Source organism: Elephantulus edwardii, unplaced genomic scaffold (assembly GCF_000299155.1).
Source record: "Elephantulus edwardii isolate Elephantulus edwardi_28Jun2011 unplaced genomic scaffold, EleEdw1.0 scaffold00052, whole genome shotgun sequence".
Taxonomy (NCBI): domain Eukaryota; kingdom Metazoa; phylum Chordata; class Mammalia; order Macroscelidea; family Macroscelididae; genus Elephantulus; species Elephantulus edwardii.
In genome coordinates this window covers 9,309,972-9,321,580 of record NW_006399802.1, presented here as the reverse complement: position 1 = coordinate 9,321,580, position 11,609 = coordinate 9,309,972, and the positions used below count along the sequence as shown (strand labels likewise).

General features: G+C 40.0%; 1 pseudogene; it reads right to left on the bottom strand.

Moving 5' to 3' along the window:
• Window positions 1–3,190: 3,190 nt before the first annotated feature.
• LOC102872276 lies at window positions 3,191–10,862 on the bottom strand (annotated as a pseudogene).
• Between the last annotated feature and the right edge of the window lie 747 nt (window positions 10,863–11,609).

Genomic DNA, 11,609 nt, shown 5'->3' with positions numbered 1-11,609 from the left:
AAAACCAAACACTTCGTTAAATACCAGAGATGCCAAATTGCTCTAGCAGGTGCTAAATTGCTACTGGTTTATCACCTTGGGATATGATGAAGACGAATGGAACACGGCCTTTTCCCAGTGCTCCACAATTACGGGAACACCTGTGTTAAACGATGTGGCGCTAATACACCATAAACCTCACTATGCTCCAAGGACCTTCATGTTTCATGTTTCAACCGCTTAGCAGGCCCTTAGCTTCACGTAGGTGTTGGGACAGTATCACCTTTCTTTCAAACTGTTGCTACATAATGACAATAATGTCACGTTAAGGTAAGTTTTCTTTTTTGCCATTTGGCTTTATTTCTTCCTTCCATTCTCATAATCACTTTAGCATTTCTTTTCAACTGTCAAAGAGGAAAATCTTACATCATGAGTGGTGTTAGACAAAAAGTTGCCTTGAGATTTTTGTTGGTTTTGTTTTTGGTTTTTATCTTGAGAACTTCTTTCTTTTTTGTAAAAATCACTGTTGTGTACTATTGAATCAGATCTGACTGACACAGGAGATTTCCCCTCCTTCCCCAGTGGAGCATCTGACTGATTTGAACCACATGGCTTCAGGTTCACCGTGCAGCTTATTGCACTAGGCCACCAGAGCTTCCTTTCTTGAGCATTTCTTCTTGTGTTTGTTGACGATCAGAATGTCTTCTTTCGTGAAATGTCTGTGCAAGTGTTCTGCACATTTTGTAATTGAGTTTCTTGTATTTTCTTGATGGATTGATAAATTTTTGAGATAAGTCCCTTGTCAGATGTGCCATAACCAAGTATATATTTTTTTTATATATTTAGCCTCTGGTCTCCAGCTACCTTAACTGCAGATACATGGTCTTGGAAATCAGCATCGGCTGTAGGACTAGGATAACTTAAGGAGTACTTTCCACACTGAGTAGCAAGACTAGAAGAAGCAAAATTTGAGGTGAGTAGGACTTGAAACAAGCAAGGCTTGTGGTGGCATGACCCTGGTGAGGGCAAGACACTGGTGGTGGAGAGTCTGACATTGCTGTGGAGAAACTCTGGCAAGGTGCTACCTGAGACTTCTTGCATTTGTGCTGGCCACAGTTAAAGGTTTTTTGTTCTTGCCTGGTACTTGAAGGAGAAGCTTATTTATAACTTGCTATATGTTTATTTGCTTGGAGGCAAGTCTTGCTGGATGGTTTGGATATGACTGCTGAACTGAAATCAGAGCCTGGACTAATTGAGGGGTTGTGCCCTGGGACTGCTTGACTAAAACTTGGATTTGGATCTGCATTGGGTTATATTCTTTGTCTCCCCTAATAAACCTGATTGTTGGTAAGGAAGCTGTGAGTCTGTGAGTCAGCAACAAATAAAATAATCTGTTGCTGTTGGTGTGGCTCCAGAGGCACCATGGACCTGGTCTACAGTTTTTTATCTGCTTTCTACTCTGGGACAGTGAGGGTCTATGCTACACTGGCTCTTTTAGAGAGATGCTCATGGTCCTGTGCCCCATTACCTAATTTCAGCTTTTTATACATTATGTTAAGGGTGAAAGAAAGAAATTTTGTTGCGCCAAGCCAGGCAACACTAAGTAAAGATATAAAGTGTTTCTCTACTAGATAGAATTAAAAGATCTCTTGGCATAGAAAACAAACAAAAAAATCTCTTAAGTGTTTAATGATTTATTCAGTCCAGCTTTCTTTTTTTTTTTTTTTAAGAAAAAAGAAAACAACTATTGGTGAATGAGTATGATCTCCGAGGTGAGTTCTGCTGACTGCTTTACGTATACACTTACTCCCTGGGTAGAAAATGTTTACCTTATTAAAAAAACACAAACAGATAGATTTTATACAGCTGGTGCTGGAGAAGGGTAGTGAATGTACCCTGGACTGCCAGGAAAGCAAACAGATCCATCTTGGAGAGGATTAAACCAAGCTGCTCCTTAGAGGCAAGGATTCTGGGGCTTCGTCTGACATACTTTGGACATGTTGCCAGGAGGGACGGGTCCTTGGAGAGGGACATCATGCTTGGGAGGGTGGAGGGACAGCGCAGGAGGGGAAGACCCTCTATGAGATGGATTGATTCGGTGACTGGGATAATCGGGATGGGTGTGTCAGAGGCGGTGCGGTTGGCACAGGATAGAGCAGGGTTTAGAGCTGTTGTGCATAGGGTCGCTATGAGTCGGAAACGACTCGATGGCACATAACAACAACAAGCATAAGTAGAGATTATGAGGATGGTGAGGACAAATGACACTGGAGAAATCTGGTGTCCGGAACCTCTTCTAAGTGCTAAAGAGTAACAATGTCAGTCTAGAGACTAAGGTCTGCCTGATTTAGGCTATGGTCTTCACAATTGTTATATTACATGAGAAGCTGGATTGTGACTAGGGATGATTGGAGAATTGGTGCTTTTGAGATGTGGTATGGGAGAAGAGTATTGAATATATCGTGGACCACCAATAGAACAAACGGGTCTGTCCTGGAGAGTGTAAACCAGGCTGCCTCTTGGAAGCAAGGATTTTGAAACTCTGACTCACATCCTTCAGGCATGTGACCAGGAGGGACCAATCCCTGGAGAAGGACATCATGCTTTAAGTGTGAAGGGACAAGGCAGGAGAGGAAGACCCTGAATAAGAGAGATGACACAGTAAATGAAATAATGAGGGTAAGTGTGTTGGATAGAGTGAGACTGGCTCAGGATGAGGCAGAGTTCAGAGCTATTATACACAGGGTTACTCTGTGTCACAGCTGACTCAATGACACATAACAACAACAATCACAACATTGTGGTTTTCACAAAATTGCTTTATTTTTAATTTATTTGTAACTATTTCTGTCAAATAAAATGAATAGCTGTATGTATATGTGTACCTGATAGGAATAGATTTTCTTTTTCTTGCCCCAGAGATGACTTTATTATCTGCTGCCACAAGAAGTACAATCTATTACTTTAAATGTATGTTGTGTCTGGATGGACAAAGGTAAAGACGAGTTAGGGATTTAAGACAAAAGAAACAACAGAACACTACCCTCTAGCACAAAGAAGCCTATGCACATTTAACGCTACAATGGAAAATATGAGATTGTCTCAAATTTGCACTTAGGAATCTTCAAACACTTGGAACTTCTCTGACTGCAGAACAGGAAAAATCCATGAAACAGGATTCCAAAACTCCAGTGCTGGGCTGGGAGTTCACTCAAGGCCATGGGGCCTCGCTGGTGGCCTTCAGGATCAGCTTCACGCCCTGCTTTTCAACTTCAAATCCCATTTCTTTTAAGGACAGGCGTGTTTGCCAGTCCCTGTTCCTCCATCTCTGCAATCAAATCCTGGTTCTGACTATTGTCCTCTGTGAGGTTCTGCACCTCATACATAGCCTGCTGGGTGAGGAAGCGGTTACTGTCATCGATGCTACAGTTGTCCAGGATCAGCAGAATGCCGTCCAGTTCCTCTACCTTGTCTTCTTTCTCTTTATTCTTGTAACACAGATTTCCAATCAAGCGAATGGGAAGAGACTTAAACCCATTGGCCACAATCGAGATGTTACTTTCTGCTCTGATACAACCAGTGGTGACAAAGAGATTTGTAGTACCTTTTCCAGCCTCAAGAACAAGCCATAAAGGAGCAATGACTCTTTCCAGCAAGCCAGGAAAGCTCAGCAGATAGGTGAGGATGTCACTGTTAGCAGTCATTTCACAAAGAACATCGAGAAGCCGAATTATCGCCAGAACCTCCTTCTCCTCAGTCTGTTGCTCTGAGGTCAACTTCACACTCCTGTCATGGTCCATGAACGATCTTAGTCAGTGGGTCTTCGCTCATGATTTTGGCTACTATGAGGTCTAGAAATGTCACCCTGTCTTAATTGCTCCGTTTGGCAAACTTGACTTTCACCACTTCCGTGCTTTTCAGAAAATGGTCCAGAATGACCACCAACAGCCATTCTGACTCAGGCTGCGTCTAGTAGGCTTCTAGGCCGCCACTAGCGATGTTGAGGTTTTCCTGCAGTTCCTTCGTTCTCTCAAGATTAAGCGTTGTGAACATAATCATTGAAGAGTAAGCAACAATCTTTTTGTCATGATGATTTAAGCAAGTGAAAAAAGAGTTCTGGGAAAGCATGTGCCCACAACACAGCCTGGGCCTTTCCGTTTCGTGAGGCGATGTTGCCTAAGAACTGCAGGCCGCAGAAGGCTGTCAACAAAGTTTCCCCGTTCCGTTTGTAGTTCAGGAAGGAGAAGCAGCAAATCAACAGCAACTCCAATTGTATCCAAGTTTCTGATTGAATCCTGGTTCAGAAAACACTCAACGCACGCACTGTGGAGGCACTGGAAACATTTGTTATTAACTGCAAGCTGGAAGCCAGATGCTCTGCTTGGGATGAGTCTCTGCAGGCCGATTTATTATCATGAGATGATTTCTTTAAGATACCCAAGACTCTTTGGCAGTTACTCCGGGGTGCTGTTGCTCGATTCCGCTGCTCCTTGAAGGGCACGGTCAGCACGTGGAACACCTCCAAGTACTAGATGGGTGCGCAGGCACCACGATGCCCGACAGCCTGGCCCGAGGTAGCTTGGGTGCTGTGGTGTTTGCAGCGTGCAGCGCTCACCGAGGGGCAGGAGGAGGATGACGCAAGGGCTTGGGCAGGTGGCCACGCCCCTGATAGTAGATCTTCACGATTGTAGGTAAAGTCAAGTTGTTTCTGAATTATGATTTTCCTGTTGTGTGCTCTTTTGAGTCTATTATTGATGCTATTATACCAATCCATCTTATAGAAAATATTCCTTTTTCAACAACTCTTTATCAAAAAGAACATGACCATGTAGATCCACAAATTATGACTAGAATTGAGAAGAATGGAAATCCCAAAACATTTAATTGTGCCCATGTGAAACCTATATGTAGAGAAAAAAGAATTGTCCAAACAGAACAAAGTAAAACTGCAAGGTTAAAAAGAAAGAATATTGTACATCAAAATTGTATACTTTCCCCAGATCTATTCAGTTTGGCCACTGAACAGATAATACAAGAAGTTGTAATATATGGAGAAAAATGAAAGACTCATTAACGCCTATGTTATGGAGACGACACAATCTTTCATGCAGAAATGAAGGGACCTTGAAACACTGTCTGCAGAAGATGAAAGACTATAGTCTTCAATAAAATTTAACTCAATATCAGGAAAACTGAAATCATCAATGGAACAATAGACAACAACATGATAGATGGAGAAAAAAAAATTGAAAAGATCAGAAATCTCATTGTACTTGGATCCACAATCAACACCTATCTTGACTACAGTCATGAAATCAGTAGACATGTTGCATAGGGAAAATCTGCTGTTGGAGAATCACACCAAGGGCTAAAGACCAAGGGAACCACCTTAAAGACTAAGGTTCAAGCTGATTTGAGCAAGTATTTTTCAACTGATTCCTACACATATGCAAGTTGAACAAAGAATAACGATGGCAGAACAATTGATGCCTTTGAGTTTTGGTGTTGAAGAAGAGTAATCACTATCCCATGGACTTCCCAAAGAACAAATAAACCTGTCTTGCAGGAAGTACAACCAGGTTGCACCTTAAAAACATGGATAGTGAAACTTGGTCTCAAATGTTTTGGGCAGATTATCAGGAAGAAACAGTTCTTAGAAAAAGACATCATGCTGGGAAAGATGGTGAGGTCAAAGAAAGAGAGAAAGCTTCTCCATAGTATGAACTGATGTACAGGATTGATTGACTCAGTGAGTATAGCACTGGGCTCAAGCATATCAGTTCGTGAGGATGCTGTAGCATAGAGCAGCATTCAGATCTGTTACTTATAAGATTTCTATGGGTTGTGTCCACTGCATAGCACAGATTGTTGGTGAGTCTTCTTCCAATTCTGATACCACATTTCTCCTCATAGAGTCCAGCCTCCCACATAATCTGTTTTGCGTATAGATTGAAATGGTATGCAGATAAAACACATCGCTGGGATACACCCTTTCAGATTTTGAACCATGCAGTGTTTCCCTGCTCTGTTATGGTGACTGCCTCCTGGCCCAAGTATAGGTCTTACATAAGCACAATCAAGTATTCTGAGATTCTCATTCTTCTCAGAGTTAGCCAGTTTGTTGTGATTCCCACAGTAAAATACCTTTGCATAGCCAATGAAACACAGGTAGACATTCCTTTGGTATTCTCTGCTTTCTGCCATGATCCATCTAACATTAGTTATAAGATCCTTAGTACAAAGGCCTCTTCTAAATCCAGCCTACACTTCTATTGATGTGCTCTTCCAGTTGTTTTTGGCTAATTTTCAGCAGAATCTTGTTTGCATGTGATATTAATGATGTTGTTTGATGATTACCATGCTTTGTCGGGTCACCTTTTTGGGAACAGGAACAAATATAAATCTCTTCCAGTTGTGGTTGTCCTCCAGATTTCTTGGCACAACTTGTTGACTGAGAAGGACATGAAGTGCTTGATGCACTTAGCAACTACTGTACCATTATGAACTCATTTTCAATAATTGGCCCATTTTGTTAACATGAGTTTTAATTATTTGAGACAAAATCTCATTCTTCTAACTTCTCAGGACCACTGAGGCTGCACTTCCTTTAAGACATACTAGTTCTTCTGTCAGTCCATAATGTAGTCAATATTTCTTGGCTACCACCCACATAATTTGAAGGCAATAATTCTTACTCAAGCTTCTTTTTCATTGTCCACATTTTATACCTGTATAAGATGCTTCATCTGAACTTGTTAGGTGCCATTGAGTCAAGTAACCCAATGAACAAAAGATCTGAATTCTGCTCCACTCTGCACCATTGTCACACTTCCTGACACACAGGAGCCCATTGCAGCAGTCATCTTGTCAATCCCCCTAATTGAAGGTCTTTCTCTTCTTCACCGACCCTCCAACCTTTCCAGCATCAGGTTCTTTTCTAAGGAATAGTACCTCCTAGCAACATGCCCAAAGTATGTGAAGTAAAGCCTCATCATTCTTGCCTCCAAAGAGCACTCTGGATGCACCCTTTCCACTACAGTTTGTTCTCCTAGCTGTCCATAGAATGTTCAGTGCTCTTCTCCAATACCACAACTCAAAGGCATCAATTCTTCTGTCATTTTTATTCATTTTCCAACTCTCAGATGCATAGCAAGTAATTGGAGAAACTTTGGCCTGAATCAGATGCACATTATTCCTCAAACTGACATTGTTACTCCTCAACAATTTGGAGAGGTCTGTAACTTCAGACTTTCCCAGTGCAGTGTGTCTGCTTATTTCCTGACTAGTACCAACTAAACTTTCATGTGCTAATTGATAAGCCATTCATAAATAAGTTTCTGTCCTTGTTCTGAGCAATTATCTTGAACTTTTCCACAGCCTCTTGCCACAGATGTAGTTAACTTGATTTCTTACCATTTCCTCTCATTAGGTCTATATGCATAGCTTCTGTACCTATTGTTGAAGGAAAGCATTTTCAAGGGAAACTCACTGATCTTATACAATTGTATCATCCAATCTCCAATATTAGTTCTTTCACCAAAGGCATAATTTCCTACTTTTCTTTGTTCCAAATTTTATATTCCAATTACCAGTAATCATTAATGTATTGTGATTGCATGTTTGATCAATTTCACACTGCAGAAATAAATTTATATGTCATCAAATTCTTCATGTTTATACAATTTTATTAATTTTTCCATGTTTTTTTCTTGATATGTGTCCGTAAACATCATCCAGTTAAGATCCAGTTAAAATCAATTTGAAACTCATTAATACTGTATTCATTCCATTAACACACAAAACAGTGCAGTTTTCTCCAAAAAAGATCTTTTGGGTTCCCCCCCCCCCGTCTTATTATTAGGCAGTGAATATGGATGACACAAAAAGAATCTATTCCTATGAATTGTGATGTTGGAGAAGAGTCCTGAATACTGTATAGACTTCCAAAAGAACAAACAAAACTTATCTTGGAAGAAGTGCAACCTGTGTGTGCCATAGTGGAAAAGATAATGACATTTTGTGTTATATATACTTTGAACATGTTGTTAGGAGTTGCCAGATCTTTGAAAAAGGTCTACTGGATCAGTCAGAAAAAAAAAGACCCTTAAGATATGTTGGCATAGTGAATGTAACAATGGATTTGAGCATATCTGGGATTGTGATGATGGTGCAAGATACTGTAAAGTTCAGAATTAATGTTCCTTGAGTTACTATGGGTTAATGTTTACTCAATGGCACTTAACAACAACAGTGCTATTTTAGATTGAGTAAATATATTTGCTTCATATTCTCTGTAGGCTAAGGTACTAAATAGCATATTTAACTCCTTTCTGGAAAGGCTGGGATCTTAAGACCTTGTAAATGCATTTGGGGCATAATTTTTTAATTGATTTATCCATTGTATTTCTCTATATCACTGAGTGTCTCTAAACTATTATTGCCATGTTGTTGTTACTGCTGAGAACATCGAGTCAGAAATGACCCATAGCTGATTCTCCAGTGGGTTTTCAGAAGCAGCAAATCCCGTGGGAGGAGACAACCCATCTTTCTCCCTCTAAGCAGCTGATGAATTTGAACTGTGTACCTTTGAGTGGCTGTAGTTCCTTACCGGTAAAGCCTCCAGAGCATACTTGACACTTAAATGAGTATGTGTATTTATCTATCTTTATCTAGTTAAATGAGAAAAAAGGAATATCAAGGTGGGTTCACAAGCACATATGATCTCCAAGCTCATTTAAAAACACACTTTCATTTTCTATTTAATATAAATGCCCCCAAAATGCTACACTAAAGCTAAGCTAATGGAATTAGATTTATTATTCTAATTTCTTCTCAGAATGAGTGTGAATTGGCTCTTCCACCTATCACTTATAGTCCTACTAGCAGAACATCAAACAGGTGAAGAATTTTCCCTTAAACTAAGAATGGGAATCCCAGAACACTTGATTGTGCTTATGTGAAACCTATACTTGGACCAGGCAGGAGCAGTCCTCAGAACAGAACAAGGAAACACTTTATGGTCCAAAATCAGGAAAGATGTACACTAGGAATGCATCCAATCTTTGTGCCTTTATAATCTACATGCAGAGTAAAGCATCTGGGAGTCTGGGCTTTATGAAGAGGAATGTGGCATCAATATTGGTGGGAGACTCACCAACCATCTAAGTTATGAAGATGGCACAACCTTGCTTGCTGAAACGGAAGATGATCTGAAATGCTTGCTGTAGACAGAAAATCAAGGACTACAGTCTTCAATATGGATTGAAGCTCAACTTCAAGAAGACAAAGATACCACAGGACCAATTGGCAGTATCCTGACAGATCAAACAGAGATCAAAGTTGTTAACAATTTCAGCTTGCTTGGCTCCACAATCACTCTTAGTGCCAACAGTCAGGAAATCAAAAGACAAATTGCACTGGGAAAATCTGCTGTCAAGGACCTCTCCAGAGCACTGAAAAGCAATGATGCAGTCGAGATATTAAAGTGTGCTTGATCCAGACCATGATCTTCGCCATTACTTGCTATGCTTCAGAGATCTGGGCAATGACTAAGGATGACAGAAGAAGAATTGAAGCCTTTAAGTTGTGGCACAGGAGAAGAGTCTTGAACATACCATGGACTTCCAAGAAAACAAGCAAATCTGTCTTGGAGATGGTGAAACCAAGTTTCTCCAGGGAGGCTAGGATTTTGAAGCTCTATCTCACATACTTTATACATTTAGCCAGGAAGGACCGGTCCTTGGAGAAGGACATCATTTTCAAAAGGGTAGCATGAGAGGGCTGGAGAGGAAAACCCCAGATGCATTGATATAGTAACTGAGACAGTGGGAGTAGGTGTGTTGGAGTCAGTGAGACTGGCTCAGGACAGGGAAGGCTTCCGTGCTGTTATACATACTGTAGCTATGAGTCACAGGCAAATCAATGGCACACACCAATGATAACAATTGTTAACACTCTTACCTTTGTTATGTGTTGGGAGTTGTATATGTATTTGTGTAGGGGTACAAAATAACTAGCTTCTCTCCTCCCTAATTTTGAGGAATAGTTTCCCAGCTTGCAACTACCAGAACTGTGGAGCTGCATCTCCTCCTGGTCAGTCAGTTTCCTGTCCCAATCAGCTAATAGCTTTTAGTTTTTATCTGGGTCAGTTTTTCAGTCTATCTGTGAACACAACCTTGACAGACTTTGTCTCTGGGTAACAAGTCTCTATGACTGATACACTTTCTTTCAATTTCTGCTTTAAAGATATCACTAAGTATGTCTTTCCATTGCAGATGTGCTGATTTTGAACGCTAAGTTTTTGTTTATCTTAAAATGTTAATATTTAAACATCACTTAACATATATTTAAGTGAATATAGAAATTTAGCCTGATAATCAGAATGTTGTTGTTGTTGATTTCTAGGGGAGTATGACTCATAGTGACCATATGAACAAATGAACAATTGGTCTGAAGCCTTTTTACAACTATCAACATTCAGGCATGTTGTTTAGGAAGTGGATGCCACTAGAATCGTCAGCATTTAACCATATCATTCTGTTGTAATCTGATTTGCTTTTTTTTTCCCCCCCTCCTGATTTGCTTTAAGGTAGTAGTTAGTGGTTGGGCCAAATGAAGGTCTTTTGCATACAATTTGGTTTGGTTTTTGGTTTTTATTTTTCCCCTCCATGAATACTTTTAAGATTATTTCCTTTTCCCCCCCAGCAATTTTACTTTTATATGTTTAGATATGAACTTCTTTGTTTTGCTTTTTTCTTCCACACCTGTTCAAGTTGATCTTCGTCAATATATTTCTTCTGGACAATTGCTTCTGGAGTATTTACTTTCTTAATTGCTTTGACCATCATTTGCATCTCCTTTTGTAGTTGTTCAAATAACTCCATATCAATATATTTCTTCTGGTTCTTTCTGTCTGGGGTAGTCACCGAGTCTGCATTTTTTTTAGGAAATGGGTTATTTTGTTTTTTTCATGATAACTGAGACTGACTGTTGTTCTCTTAATATTATGTGAGTCTTTTCTTAGTAGATGTTATTTTGTTGTAATTATATAGTGACCAACAATATAACAGTGTTTTGTAAAGGACCTGTATATTTGTGTTTTCTTCTTGACCCGATGCCTGCCTCGGGTCAAACAGCAGTGATCCCAGCAAAGTGTCTGAATAGAAAACCAGGAAGCCTTGGTTTTCCCTTCGAGGAGAACTGGCTCTGCTGCCTCACGTGTGCTCCAGCTGTTCCACTCCCTTCTGCTTGAGCTTAAGGGAAACCGCATGGTCCAGCTAAATGCAGTGATCTCCACAAAGTACCTGACTGGAAACGCAGGAAGCCTTGGTTTTCCCTTCAAGAATTGCCTCCATTGCCTTACTCCTTTGTTTTCTTTTTATCTTTTCTCATTGGGAACATAAAACTTATGAAACTGTAGATTCACATATTTTGCCAGTTTTAAAAATGTAGCTTCTTCCATTGCTTCTGCTTCATATTACTCCTTTTTAACATTTTTATAAGAATTTAATGCCTCTTCCTCATCTTTTAGATATATAGAGATAAATAGATAAACATATAGATAAAGAGATAATTCAATTCGCTGCTCAGAAGTGATTCGCAATCCTAGAAACATTTCACTGGGTTTCTTC